This window comes from Mytilus californianus, unplaced genomic scaffold, assembly GCF_021869535.1.
Source record: "Mytilus californianus isolate M0D057914Y unplaced genomic scaffold, xbMytCali1.0.p SCAF_25, whole genome shotgun sequence".
Taxonomy (NCBI): Eukaryota; Metazoa; Mollusca; class Bivalvia; order Mytilida; family Mytilidae; genus Mytilus; species Mytilus californianus.
The window spans coordinates 26380-43133 of record NW_026262674.1 but is presented as its reverse complement, the minus strand read 5'-3'; positions in this window follow the sequence as shown (position 1 = coordinate 43133).

Genomic DNA, 16754 nt, shown 5'->3' with positions numbered 1-16754 from the left:
CAACAAAAAGCAATATATGACTGAAACATTTACGATCGGGAAGGTGACTGATGACAACCCTTGCTGATGATAAGATGAGAACTTCCAGTTTATTCTAAAAGAAGTTTTTTATGCAGAACAAAAAATTGCTTCAGTTTTCTTCCGCCTTTCTCCGTTAGAGGAAATAAAGATTATAAAGCAGCTGAACAAGAAAAACAGAAAAGAAATTGCCAGAAAGTACTTTTGGAATCAAATACTCAGTAACAGTTAAAATATTCTTTACTTTTATTTTTGTCACTAGTATATAACGGAGGAGGCGCACTAAGGTCCTCTTTGGTAAAAAAAAATGAATGGTTTCACTGTTCAGGCTATAGAAGCAACACTAATATAGTTAAGTGAACTAAAATATCTGAAATTAAATGGTTAAAATTAAAGGATTTCTTCACTTGCAAATTTTTGTATTCATTTTCTCCGCTTTGTTGGTACCAAATTTCAGTTGACGATGATGCAAATTCCATTAAACGACAAATGTGCGGTTTGCTGTCCAACATACGTTTGTCGGGTATATTTACACGAATAACAAATTACAAATACGTAAGGAATAAATTCGGAAATTACCAATACTAATAAATACGTAAAGAATAAATTCGGAAATTACCAATACTAAAAATTGCAGAAAATGACACAAATGGACAATCTCTCCAATAAGATGGAAATAGACAATTTTGGTCATATTTGGTTTATTCGCAGACCTCAAAAGAGGTCAACCCAACAAACAAGGTGCCCTAAAGGAACGACCACCAACCGATAATGCCCTAGAAGTCGAACAAACAGTTGATAATTTCTTAGAGGTCCAACTAACATCCGATAATGTCCAGGAGTTCCAGTAAACAGCGGATATTATCAAAGAGGTCCAACAAACTGCTGATAATGTCCAGGAGTTTCAAAGACAGCCGATCATGTCCCGGAGGTCAAACAAACAGCTGATGATGTCCAAGTGACTCTTTGAACATTCAGCACCATAAGATCGTTCAATCTATCTTGTTTCATGGTCGACCTGAGAGATGTCTTAATACGACGGAGTGAACTGAACGACCTTTCGCTTGTTGCATTTTTTAAGACTGCAACTACTTCTGACAACAAAACTCGTTCTCTTAATGTCATTCCTCTAACGCGATGATATCTGCAAGAACTATATTTTCTCTTGGTGTTTCTGATTCAAAGACAGTTGAAAATAGCTCTAACTAGAAATGAAGATTTGCTTCATGTTAAATTGGCAAACTAGCTTGAACAATATGTCCAACAGCTTGAAATAATTATGACGAGTAAAATGAAACTCTGCAGTTGCTGTGCAAATTTAAAATATAGATGGCATTCTACTTTTCCTTGGGAGAATAGGTTCCTCGAATGACTTCCGCCTGGATTCAAAACAAAATTTTCCTAGAACAAATCAAAGCACTAATCATCTCGCAAGCTTTATACTGTATTCTTGGCAATAGATTTACTTTCAGCAGCTGATAATTTTTTAAACTGAAGAGTCTTGCCTCAATTGTCTGCATTTCTAAGCGGAACCTCTGGCAAGGATGATCCAAAGTAAAATTTAAATGTCCACATATGAGCTTACATTCCCCTTATTCTAGCTTTCATGTCTGTGTACTTAACTGTCTGCAGGGACCAATCCCGTAAGTCATTAATTATATTACAAAGTATTTATCACATGATGCTAGTATTACTAGACGTGAAATTGCTTTACATTCATCCGACACTAATTTAGTGTTTCGGCGGATTTGTTTTTGTATTATTTGGTAATGATAAATGTATAACATTTATGAACGGGTTCAGGCATTGTAGGTCCGCCATCATCAGGGTTGTACTTATGAATTTTTCATAATTGTGTCGTCAATATATCTGCTATATTCTTATGCTTTTTACATAAGCTATTACTGCTTGAAAATATTTCGTTGCAAACCACATTCTGTTTAAGTAGATCCCAAAATGTTTACTAATGCATTGTTTTAATTTATGAATGCATGGAGTGAATTTCGTTGCAAATACTAAAGACATTTCCTTTGTGTGTTTGTTTGCCTTTTTTCTGATTAAATCCGATCTATTACATGATAATGCCTCATTGATGTACTTTTCGATTTCAATCTCCTTGTATCCTCTTTGTCTATGTTGTATCGTCTCACTTTATGGTGAATTGAATGTTGGTGCCTTTTAAAATTCAGCATTTTATACAAACCTGTCCCCAGGAACCTGTTGTTAAATGGGTATGTTGATGTAGTTCTAAAGTGTTTTTTTTCTAGCTTATTTAGAAAATAGACTGGACCATGCTATGGGAAATCCTTCTGTCAAAGCAAACCTTATTAAAGGTTAAACACAAAGCTTTTAAGTCAAATTATAGAAGGGGCCTCGGTGGCCGAGTGGTCTAAGTAGTTACTACTGTAATCACTAGCCAGTCAACACTGAGGTTGTGAGTTCGAACCCCGCTCGTGCGGGTGCACTCGAATCCAATCTTAATTGACTAGGATTGTCAGTTTTCCTATCGAAGGTCGGTGGTTTTCTCCGGGCACTCCGGCTTCCTCCACCAATAAAAACTGGCCGCCACGAAATAGCCCAAAAGCGGTACTTAAAAGTGGCGTTAAAACACCAAAAAATCAAATCAAATCAAATTATAGAAAGAAATTGAGTATAAATTAAATGAAATTTAAAAAAATACATACCATTGCTTGAAAGTTATTTTGTCCCAAAGCCACGAACTCCAAAGAACGAGGCACTATCCCTCATAGCATAAGCTATGTTCTCTTCTGCAATAAACGGCTGTGTGGGCGGTGGACCACCTCAAGTCTTGCTTATTTCCTACTGTTATTTGTAAATTTCTCTTTTGCACACCGACACATATTACGATATTTGTTTCTCACTTCTGTTTCACTTCTCATGCAAATACCCAATGCATTAACCTCCTCTGTTATGACCCCCAAGGGTGACTGGGGAATAGAAGTATGGTCACCATTGGTCTTCCTCCGACCGGCAGTAAAACCCGTGCTAAAGTGGGGCGTCCGTTTGGCTGTGCGGGATGTACAAATTTGCAGCCACGTCCGGTCAGAATGGGGACGTTAAATCCGATGCCTCGTGTAAAGAGAGTGCCACGCTCTTTGCACGTTAAGAACCCTTGCAACAACTCTTTGAGGGGTCCGTAGGTGACCTGTTGCAAGGCTAAATTTCTGCCCCTATCCAATATACCCTCATTTCCCGTGGCAGTCTAAATTTCTCCGACCTTAATCCATTAATCTATTACAGAACCTACCTATTGTATTTATTGTGAACTTGTTCTCGTCCTGAATATGCATGAAATTTTTGCCACTGGACGTTAAGCAACCAACAATCAATCAATCAATCCTCTGTTATGACTTTCCACAACTCATTTATCTTCTGTTTATTCACTTCTGTTGAAAATCCCCCAAGTGAGCTTTTCTCATCACTTGAAATCCGTCGTCTGTCGTTAACTATTACAAAAAAAATCTCCTGAAACTACTGAATTTAAGCAAACTTGGCCATAATCATCATTGGGAAATATAATTTAAGAAATATGTCCAGTGACCCGGCCAACCAAAAAAGATGGCCACTATGGCTAAAACTAGAACATAGGGGTAAAATATAGATTTTGGCTTATATCTCTGAATTCTAAGCATTTAGAGAAAATCTGACATGGGATAAAATTGTTTATCAGGTCAAGATCTATCTGCCCCGAAATTTTAAGATGAATCCGACAACCCGTTGTTAGGTTGCTGACCCTGAATTGGCAATTTTAAGAAATTTGCCTTTTTTGGAAATAATCTTGAATATTATTATAGATAGAGATAAACTGTAAACAGCAATAATGTTCAGCAAAGTAAGTCAACATGACCAAAATGATCAGATGACTCCTTAATGAGTTATTTCCCTTAATACATTGTTTAACAATTTTTCGAAAATTTTTGTAATCTTTAACAAAAATCTTCTCCTCTGAAACTACTTAAGACAGAATTAACTAAACTTGTCCATATTCGTCATTAGGGTATCTAGTTTAAAACTGTCTGATGACCCTGTCCGCGAACCAAGATGGCCAACATGGCTCTAAATAGTACATAGGATAAAATGCAGTTTTTGGCTCATATCTTTAAAACAAAAGCATTTAGAGCAAAATCTGACAGGATAAAATTGTACATTAGGCCAATATCTTTTTGCTCCTAAATTTCTGACCATTTAAGCAACCCGTTGTTGGGTTGCTGCCCTTGAATTCGTGATTTGAAGAAATTTCGGCAGCTATTGGTTATTATCTTGGATATAATTATAGATAGAGATATACTGTAAACAGCAATAATGTTCAGCAAAGTAAGTCAACATGACCAAAATGATCAGATGACCCCTTAATGAGTTATTTCCCTTAATATACATTTTTTAACAATTTTTCGTAAATTTTTGTAATCTTTAACAAAAATCTTCTCCTCTGAAACTACTTAGACAAATTTAACCAAACTTGTCCATATTCATCATTAGGTATCTAGTTTAAAACTGTCTGATGACCCTGTCCTCGAACCAAGATGGCCAACATGGCTCTAAATAGTACATAGGATAAAATGAAGTTTTTGGCTCATATCTTTTAAACAAAAGTATTTAGAGCAAATCTGACAGGATAAAATTGTACATTAGGCCAATATCTTTTTGCTCGGAAATTTCTGACCATTTAGGCAACCCGTTGTTGGGTTGCTGCCCTTGATTTCGTAATTTTAAGACATTTCTGCAGCTATTGGTTATTATATTGAATATTATTATAGATAGAGATATACTGTAAACAGCAATAATGTGCAGCAAAGTAAGACCTAAAAATAAGTCAACATGACCAAAATGGTCAATTGACCCCTTCGGGAGTTTTGGCCTTTATAGTTAATTTATTTTAACAGTTTTCATTAATTTTGTAAATTTAAAAAAAAATATTTTCCATTGTTACTACTGGGCAAGTTCATTATAGATAGAGATAATTGTAAGCAGCAAGAATGTTCAGTAAAGTAAGTAAAACACATCACCATCACCAAAACGCAATTTTGTCATGAATCATCTTTGTCCTTTATTTCCCAAGGGTGACTGGAGAATAGAAGTATGGTCACCATTGGTCTTCCTCCGACCGGCGGTAAAACCCTCGTCAAAGTGGGGTGTCCGTTTTGGCTGTGCGGGATGTATAAATTTGCAGCCACGTCCGGTCAGAATGGGGACGTTAAATCCGATGCCTCGTGTAAAGTGAGTGCCACGTTCTTTGCACGTTAAGAACCCTTGCAACAACTCTTTGAGGGGTCCGTAGGTGACCTGTTGCAAGGCTAAATTTCTGCCCCTATCCAATATACCCTCATTTCCCGTGGCAGTCTAAATTTCTCCGACCTTAATCCATTAATCTATTACAGAACCTACCTATTGTATTTATTGTGAACTTGTTCTCGTCCTGAATATGCATGAAATTTTTGCCACTGGACGTTAAGCAACCAACAATCAATCAATCAATCCTCTGTTATGACTTTCCACAACTCATTTATCTTCTGTTTATTCACTTCTGTTGAAAATCCCCCAAGTGAGCTTTTCTCATCACTTGAAATCCGTCGTCTGTCGTTAACTATTACAAAAAAAATCTCCTGAAACTACTGAATTTAAGCAAACTTGGCCATAATCATCATTGGGAAATATAATTTAAGAAATATGTCCAGTGACCCGGCCAACCAAAAAAGATGGCCACTATGGCTAAAACTAGAACATAGGGGTAAAATATAGATTTTGGCTTATATCTCTGAATTCTAAGCATTTAGAGAAAATCTGACATGGGATAAAATTGTTTATCAGGTCAAGATCTATCTGCCCCGAAATTTTAAGATGAATCCGACAACCCGTTGTTAGGTTGCTGACCCTGAATTGGCAATTTTAAGAAATTTGCCTTTTTTGGAAATAATCTTGAATATTATTATAGATAGAGATAAACTGTAAACAGCAATAATGTTCAGCAAAGTAAGTCAACATGACCAAAATGATCAGATGACTCCTTAATGAGTTATTTCCCTTAATACATTGTTTAACAATTTTTCGAAAATTTTTGTAATCTTTAACAAAAATCTTCTCCTCTGAAACTACTTAAGACAGAATTAACTAAACTTGTCCATATTCGTCATTAGGGTATCTAGTTTAAAACTGTCTGATGACCCTGTCCGCGAACCAAGATGGCCAACATGGCTCTAAATAGTACATAGGATAAAATGCAGTTTTTGGCTCATATCTTTAAAACAAAAGCATTTAGAGCAAAATCTGACAGGATAAAATTGTACATTAGGCCAATATCTTTTTGCTCCTAAATTTCTGACCATTTAAGCAACCCGTTGTTGGGTTGCTGCCCTTGAATTCGTGATTTGAAGAAATTTCGGCAGCTATTGGTTATTATCTTGGATATAATTATAGATAGAGATATACTGTAAACAGCAATAATGTTCAGCAAAGTAAGTCAACATGACCAAAATGATCAGATGACCCCTTAATGAGTTATTTCCCTTAATATACATTTTTTAACAATTTTTCGTAAATTTTTGTAATCTTTAACAAAAATCTTCTCCTCTGAAACTACTTAGACAAATTTAACCAAACTTGTCCATATTCATCATTAGGTATCTAGTTTAAAACTGTCTGATGACCCTGTCCTCGAACCAAGATGGCCAACATGGCTCTAAATAGTACATAGGATAAAATGAAGTTTTTGGCTCATATCTTTTAAACAAAAGTATTTAGAGCAAATCTGACAGGATAAAATTGTACATTAGGCCAATATCTTTTTGCTCGGAAATTTCTGACCATTTAGGCAACCCGTTGTTGGGTTGCTGCCCTTGATTTCGTAATTTTAAGAAATTTCTGCAGCTATTGGTTATTATATTGAATATTATTATAGATAGAGATATACTGTAAACAGCAATAATGTGCAGCAAAGTAAGACCTAAAAATAAGTCAACATGACCAAAATGGTCAATTGACCCCTTCGGGAGTTTTGGCCTTTATAGTTAATTTATTTTAACAGTTTTCATTAATTTTGTAAATTTAAAAAAAAATATTTTCCATTGTTACTACTGGGCAAGTTCATTATAGATAGAGATAATTGTAAGCAGCAAGAATGTTCAGTAAAGTAAGTAAAACACATCACCATCACCAAAACGCAATTTTGTCATGAATCATCTTTGTCCTTTATTTCCCAAGGGTGACTGGAGAATAGAAGTATGGTCACCATTGGTCTTCCTCCGACCGGCGGTAAAACCCTCGTCAAAGTGGGGTGTCCGTTTTGGCTGTGCGGGATGTATAAATTTGCAGCCACGTCCGGTCAGAATGGGGACGTTAAATCCGATGCCTCGTGTAAAGTGAGTGCCACGTTCTTTGCACGTTAAGAACCCTTGCAACAACTCTTTGAGGGGTCCGTAGGTGACCTGTTGCAAGGCTAAATTTCTGTCCGTATCCAATATACCCTCATTTCCCGTGGCAGTCTAAATTTCTCCGACCTTAATCCCAGACGCCTCTAATACAGAACCTACCTATTGTATTTATTGTTAATTTGTTCTCGTCCTGAATATGCATGAAATATTTGCCACTGGACGTTAAGCAACCAACAATCAATCAATCTTTGTCCTTTGCTTGATATGCACATAGACCTAGGTGAGCGACACAGGCTCTTTAGAGCCTTTAGTTTGTATTGTCTACTGATTATAATTCACAACTTATCTTTAAAACCCATAAACTGAAAATTTTGTTGAGCACCTACCAATGATCACTCCATAAATAATATCTTTCTGATAAAGGTGGATATTCTAACTAGCATACCCGGAAAATCATATTTTAGAAATGTATAGGAAAGCTTCACACACTTGGTCTCTCCTATAGAGCTTTTCTTAGTGCTTCTTGTGCATTCTCCAGCTTCTTCATTATGTGCCTCATCTCTTCCTACCCCCAAGTATGACTCGGGAATAGAAGTATGGTCACAAGGTCTTCCGACCGACAGTAAAACGCTTGCCAAAGTGGGGCGTCCGTTTGGCTGTGCGGGATGTATCAAGTTTAAGCCATGTCCGGTCAGAATGGGGACGTTAAATCCGATGCGTCGTGTAAAAAGGGCCATGCTATTTGCACGTTAAAAACCCTTGAAACAACTCTTTGAGGGGCCTGTTGCAAGGCAAAATTTCTGTCCTTATCAACTATACCCTTTTTCCAGTGACAGTCAAAATTTCCTCGACCATCATCCCGCACGGCCTCTATTACTAGGCCTACGTATTGTATTTATTGTTAACGTGTTATTGTCCTGAATATGCATAAAATATTTGCCACTGGACGTTAAGCAACCAACAATCAAGCAATCCCTCTCCTTCCTATGAACGACAGACGCGTGTTGCATTGTCCTTTCTCTTTTTCGCGAACCTCTCTATATACCATACACGCATATACGGTGATCTTTTTTACATGTACTTCACTCCAATGTTTCCGGCAACAAACAATCAATCAATCATTTCTTCCTCAACTTTATTTTCTCTAACTGAATTTCCTTCTTATATACAAATACCTTCAATTCCTGGTCTAAGCTTACAAGCTTCGTATGATTGACGATAATTTTTTCCAGGTATTTTCTGATGATCGACTTCTTTTGCTTTGGGCCTTCTTCCCTGGAAGCATAGTACTTTTATAAGTATTCACTACTTGCATCAGTGCCATATTTTTTTATTCTACTTAAGGTTTCTCCATTTTTTTTAAAACAAAATTTAAAGAACATCAAAGCAAACAAGTATGCAGTGAAAACACAAATAATCACCAACAATCTGACACGTAAGTATTTTAATCTAAGGCAATAAAAATCCGTAACGCAACAATAATAAGAGAGAAGAGGACATGTATTACCCTTTTCGAGCAAATTTATGAGATGTAGCTGAAAATAATGCGTGTACCTTTGGTCCTTCCAGACAATTTGTCCCTGTAGTATTTTCTCACAAGGAAATATACCGTATTCATTTATAACGTTGTCATGATTATCTTTAGTTTTGCAAGAAACTATGTTTTTCCTTGCAATTTTATCACTTGAATATGTCACTTTAACCAATACCGAAGGATGGGGATGTTTCATTCTTAAAAGAAGTTGGAATATATTATAAAATATAGAAATGTTATTATATTTTAAACGATTTTAATTTTTATCACGTTATCTTACTGTTCATTTTTATTTGTAAATAATCAATATGCTTTAATCTAGAAATTTTATTTATTGAAGGACCTTTTGTCTGATTTTAAGAATATGCTTAAAATTGTATAAAAAATATTCGAATTAGCTCTCGCCGCGATATAGCCTTATTGTGCTAATGCGGCGTAAAGCAACCAACAATCAATCAATCTAAATGTTGACGGCGCCGCCAGAATCACCAATCGATTTGTCTCATTTCGCGTAATAAATTTGGATGGCTCGACATTAAAGGCGCCTTAGCAAACCTAAAGGGAAATATGATAATTAACGTAAACATGATTTTCGGTTTGATGAAAGTTCTTTAAATAAAATAACAAGATGTAACAATCTGACACATGTATGAAATATTTGCAACTGGACTTAAACCATCCAATTTTATAAAGATTGAAACATATTTTGCTGTAATTTGTTCTGAACTCTGATTCCCATATACTATTATTGTGCCTTTACCCTATAGCCCTTTAAGGTATGCAACTTTATTTCTAATTTGATTTTATTTATTATATTTTTAGCACAAGAAGAAGAATTAGTCAACAATGATAATAATTGGAAAAATGAGGATAATGAAGGTAAACATCTTAATGTATGTGAAAGCTTAAATAGTTATCAACGGTACCAGGATTATAATTTAGTACACCATACGCGCGTTTCGTCTACATAAGACTCATCAGTGACGCTCAAATCACTTGAAATCACTTTAAAACTTTGAGATCCACGAAAATGTTTAATTTTTCAGCTCTTTCGGATGTAGTCTTGTAATGTCAAACTCAAGTGTTGAAATAACTGATCACTCAATTTTAACTCTATGATTCGCGTAAGTGGAAAGTCAGCTTGTGCTTCATAGGGAAAAGCTGCCACTCTACTTCTTATAGAAGAATACAATACAAAATCAAAATTGTTAACAAGGGTAAGATGACAAAGAAATCAATGTGGGTAGAAATAACCGAGACAATTAATGAACGAGGATATTCATATACCAACGACCAAGTTTCTGCATGTCTTGTCCCGTGATAGGTTCTGACATACTACCCAGTCTAGAAAAGTATGATGCAATATGTGACATTGCAAGGCAGTCTTAAAAAGTGAACATCTTATTTCCAACTTCGTCCTTCAAATTTCTCATTTCTGTCTCAATTTCTGTAGGTGTTGCCTTTCTTCCATTAGCTTCTTCGTAGTACCTCATCTTAAGGTACTTTTTGACATGTTTTGGGAATTGAGGCCGAGATCTAACAGATTTTGAACCCCATCCTAGTTGAATTGAGCATACACTTTCTGATGGATCATCCCCCAAGGGTGACTGGGGAAACGAAATATGGTCACTTGGTCTTCTCCCGACCGGCAGTAAAACGCTTGCCGAAGTGGGGCGTTCGTTTGGCTGTGCGGGATGTACCAAGTTCGCAGTCACGTCCGGTCAGAATGGGGACGTTACTCTGATGCCTCGTTTAAAGAAAGCTTTGAAAGTGCTGAGACAGCCATTATCTAAAGATGAAAACTGACCAGGAGCTTGTTCCTCATTTAAATTTTCTTTACAGTTGATGGGTCCTTGTATGATTGATGGTCTTGAAAATTGATTTAAACCTACCAAACCCGTTTCATATGGGCCAAGTCAAGCATATCTTGGTGGGTAAAAATAAACCCTTTTCCAATACCATAGAGCTGTTTCACAGCCATTCCATTTCCGTCATTGAAAGTTGTTACATTTTTCATTTTGTGGCTAAGTATGATTTGTTTGGATGTGTCAATATGTGCTTCTGCGACATGACAACCAGCAGCACCTGAAAAATAAAAAAATATACTACTAATAACAAAACAGAGATCAATTAAAACTCAAATCAATCATATATAGTATACTAGTAAGGCAACATTTCTGTGCCTATGCAATAAAGTCTCATTTTCCAGTGGCAGTCCAAATTTTCCAGACCATCATCCCGAATGGTCTCTATTATGACAAGACTTGTATTTATTGTCAACTTATTCTCGTCCTGAACATGCATTAAATATTTGCCACTGGACGTTAAGCAACCAACAATCAATGAATCAATCAATGTAAATATCAAAGGATAACTTTCGCTTATTGTACTTCTTATGTTATATGATTTTCTGATGTGATACAATGTACTAGTTATGTTTCAATTTTTGCGGATCTGTCAAATTCATTGATTGCTGTCCTTGTAATTCAATTATAGTCTTGTTATATTACTAAGCGACTGATTTGTAATGGAACAGTAAAATCAATAATGGTCTGTGGAGTAAAAGATTACATGACAGTAAAGTTATCAAAGACATAGCCAAAGTGTACTTTGAGGGATGGTCTGAAAGCTGATCCCTCCTTAATGGATATTAATGATATATATATATATATTCATTCCCAATTTTATTAAGCTTCAGAAAAGTCATTTTGAGTTTTCCCAACTTCTACTGAACTTTCTGCCAGTTGTCTCCACATACTTATTTTAACCGCCCCAGTACTGTCCTGCAGACATATTTAGCTTAATGGTTACCTAGGTTCTTTGCGTCACTCTTTCTAATACAGCGTCCACCTTAAAATATTAATCATTGATTACATACTCTGTTTTGACCAACAAAATCAGTATCCTCTATATTCAATAATAATGGTTAATGTAAATATCTTATTTAATTTATCCATTATAATTATTTGACATGAACATTACGGAGCAGTTTTTCTCATCACTTGTTGTCCGTCGTCGTCTTTTAACTTTTACAAAAACCTTCTACTCTTAAAGTACTGGATTAAATCTTACCAAAATTGGCCACAACTATCCCTATGTTATCTAGTTTAAAAACTGTGTCCGATGACCCCACCTGCCAACCAACATGGCTAAAAATAGATCATAGTGGTCAAATGCAGTTGTTGGTTTATATCCCTGAAACTAATGCATTTAGAGCAAATCTGACATAGGGTAAAAATTTTCATCAGGTTAAGATCTATTCGCCCTTAAATTTTCAGACGCATCTGATAGCCCGTTGTTACCTGAATTGGTAATTTTTAGGAAATTTTGCATAAAATAGTGAATATTAAATTTAACTCGACAACTAGTTTGTCATGAGTAACAAAACATTAAAATTTAGAAAAGCTTTAGTAACTAGTTATTTCAAAAATATTGTTTCTGTTGGAAATCTGGTCAAAAGAAATTTGTATTTAAAATTATGCCTGCATTGGTACTTTTCCCACTTTCTCTATGTGCTCTTGCTCAGAAGGATTTTGCTTATAGAGGCAAAAATATGAATATCATAGAACGCCAATTGCAACTGTGTCTCGGAAGAATCGAAAAATGGGCCTCAGAAAATGGTTTTAAATTTTCCTCATCTAAAACGGTTGGGATGCATTTCTGTAACAAAAGGAAATTGCATCTTGATCCAGAACTCACTTTATATGGAAACCCAATTAAAATGGTTGATGAAACCAAATTTCTAGGGTTAGTTTTTGATAAAAAATTAACCTTTCTCCCCCATATCAAAATGTTAAAATCAAGATGTTTAAAAGCATTAAATATTTTAAAAGTTGTCGGCAGCACCGACTGGGGTGCTGATCGCAACATTTTACTTAATTTATATAGATCTCTAGTTAGATCCAAACTAGATTATGGCTCTATAGTGTATGGCTCTGCACGGAAGTCCTACATACAGATTCTCGATGCTGTGCATCACCAGGGTTTGCGTCTCTGTCTTGGCGCCTTCAAAACCTCACCAGTTGAGAGTTTGTATGTAGAGGCTGATGAGCATTCACTTTTTGACAGACGTTTGAAGCTTGGACTTAAATATGCTGTCAAACTAAAAGCCTATTCAGATAATCCTGCTTACAACAGTGTTTTTAATCCAATTTATGAAGATATTTTTGCAAAACATGAAAATAAAATTCCTTCGTTAGGTATACGTTTAAAACCACATTTAGCTACTTTTGATTTAAAATCTGTTGCTCAAGTTGAAACTTGCAAATGTCCTCCATGGGAACTTCCCAAACCAAAAATGATATTTGATCTCCGTAAACACAATAAAAATGAAACAAATCCTCTTTTAATTCAGCAACACTATGCTGAAATTAAAGCCAATTATTCCGATTTTTCAACTGTCTATACTGATGGATCAAAAGATGGTGACAGAGTTGCATCTGCTGCTGTCTTCAGGGACAGAGCTGCAACTCTCCGTTTGCCATCTGCTGCATCCATCTTTACTGCTGAAGCAGAAGCAATAATTTTGGCTTTGAAATTTATTGCTTCTTCAGATAAATCCAAATTTATTATATGTTCTGATTCACTTTCATGCTTACAAGCTATACAAAATACTAAAATTAAAAACCCAACAATTCTCAAAATTTTATATGTAATGAGGAATTTAAAAATTCTTCTTAAAGAAATAATATTTCTATGGGTGCCGAGTCATGTTGGAATCCATGGAAACACAGCTGTAGACCTTGAGGCAAAGAATGCCCTGGGTGACACTTTATCTAACTGTGATATACCATATACCGATTTTAAATCTAATATTAGAGAATATGTTTTTAATATTTTGAAAAATGAATGGAGTAAGAGAGATGGTAACAAATTACATGAAATTAAACCTAATTTAGGTACACCTTTTAATAATTTAATGTGCAGAAAAGATCAGTGTGTTATTTCTAGATGCCGAATTGGTCATACTAGAGTGACACACGAGTATCTTTTGAAAAATGAAGATGAACCACAATGTGTACCTTGCAACTGCAAGTATACTATTAAACATGTTTTAATTCATTGTATTGACTTTGCTGATATTCGGAAGAAGCATTTCAATGTCAATAATATGTATGATTTATTTAATAATGTTCCATTTACAAATATTGTTTCATTCTTAAAAGAAATTGGAATATATCATAAAATATAAAAATGTTGTTATATTTAAAACGATTTTAATTTTTATCACGTTATCTTAGTGTTGATTTTTATTTGTAAATAACCAATTTGCTTTAGTCTAGAATTTTAGTTTATTGAAAGACCTTTTGTCTGATTTTAAAAATATACCTTAAATTGTTATAATATTCGAATTAGCTCTCGCCGCGATATAGCCTTTCTGTGTTAATGCGGCGTAAAGCAAACAACAATCAATCAATCAATAAATCTAATAGATAATTCCTCGCTTAACTTGACCGGAATTAATATACTGCTGCAAATCTAGAGCAAAAGCGGTAGACTTATTTCCTATTACAAGTTACATGATATCTCTTCATTATAGGGAATACTTCTTTTAACAGTCTTTCAGATCCCTTGTATTAAACCTTTCCTGTCAAAATTCCTGCCTGTACCCTTTGAGATCGCTTATGGTAATAAGTTGAGTTTTTGCTTGGCAAATTTTTTGGGTGATTTGGAATTGAAATGTGTTTAGTTTCATCCATTCCATACAGGTTCCCACTAAAACTTTAATATACTTAATATTTAATATTTAATATAAATTGCATTTAAAAGTTTAAATTTACAACAGTTAATACTTCATAGTCGTTTAAGTATATAAAATTGAGAATGGAAATGGGGAATGTGTCAAAGAGACAACAACCCGACCATAGAACAGACAACAGCAGAAGGTCACCATATGTTAATATTTGTTTTGTTGTTAGATTCCTTAAATATAATCCCGTTTCAAAGGATTAACTTAATAATTGTTTCATCAAATTTAAGAAATGGAAATAAAATTTCGAATTTAAAAATTCCAAAACAGTAGTCGCAGTATCGGCATTCACTAAGATTGCGCCGATTTTACAGGGATTGCTGTGGTCACTTGGTCTTCTTCCGATCGGCAGTAAAACGCGTACCGAAGTGAGAAGTCGGTATGGTTGTGCGGGATTTATCAAGTTTGCAGTCACGTCCGGTGAGAATGGGGACGTTAAATCCGATGCCTCGTGTAAAGATAGTGCCACTGCTTTTGTAAGAAGTTAAAAATAACTTAACAACAATACTATAAAAGATTAGAAAATAATACTAAAATTTTTCAAGGTCAATCAAGCATCATTATTATATTCTTTTTTATATTGCGTGATAGTGGATGGACATGTGCCCTCACTGAAGCCTATATTGCAACACCTAGATTGGCTGATGCTTTTCATGAATGTTCAATTGTAATTATAGACACTCGCATCAGATAACTGTATGTGTTTTGCTTGAATTAGTTATGCCAGCCGTTATGAAAACGTAAATTCAGAAAATATAGTTCATGACTCTGTGACGTTCAAGCATGTGATCAACGGGTGTTATGAAAGAGAGTCTTATCGACAACAGTTTCATTTATGACGTTCAATTATGAATATAACCACTGTTTGGATATTTGTATTAGATGAACCCTTAAATCGACCATACTTGATAGATATTTATATAGAATGTAACATCAAACCTGCCATCAGTGTATTGATAATTTTTCCACATTTAACTGTAAATTTGACAACTTTTTTGATACTTGTATTTGAAGTTACCTTGAATCGGTCATTTGATCAAGATAATTTTCTGAGATGTACTGACAGTTGTATTAGATGTAAACATGAACCAACCACAGCTTTGTTGAAAATTTTACATTTTTCAGTTAATTTAACAACTTTTTGGATAATTGTATTAGATAAAACCTAAAATCGTCCATATTTGATAGATATTTGTATAGAATGTAACACCAAACCTGCCATCGGTGTATAAATAATTTTTTCACATTTTACTGTAAATTGGACAACTTCTTTGATAATTGTATTTGATATTACCTTAAATCGGTCATTTGTTCCAGATCATTTTCTTAAATGTACTGAAAGTTGTAACAGATTTAAACATGAACCAACCACAGCTTTGTTGAAAATTTAAAGTTAATTTCACCACTTTTTGGATAATTGTATTAAACGAATCCTTAATCGACCATGTTCTAAAGATAATTGTATAGAATGTAACACCAAACCTGCCATCGGTTATTGATAATTTTTCTACATTTCACTGTAAACTTGACAACTTTTTTTATAATAGTATTAATAATATATAATAGTATTTCATATTACCTAATATTAGTTGGGGCGGTGAATCTGTCTGGGATCTTCCCAGTGACATAGATGATTCTTCCATCTCCAATAGTCCTCCTTCATCTGCATCTAATAAAACTAGTTTATCTTCTGCATCTAGTACAAAGTCTTCTAAAGCCCCGTCTCCTCTTCGTTCTCCAGAACAGAAGGATGTCCCAAAGAAGCCAGCAAATACATCCTCTCAGAAGTCTTCTGATTCGAGGTCGCGGGGTAGGGGTCGAGGCGGAGTAAAACCAGCTGCGCATGGTCCTGGAGATCGACGACTCTCCTCACACAACAGATTTTCAACACTTAACGACGAATCAGAAATGGAAATCGAAAGTGTTCCGCCACCCGAAAGATTACAATCTCAGGGTGAGCGAAATAAGAATGCTGGCAAACTCGATAGCATTCGCCCGTCTATTAACAAATCATGACTAATATCATCCAATGGAATTGCCGAGGTCTTAAAATAAATCTTCTCGA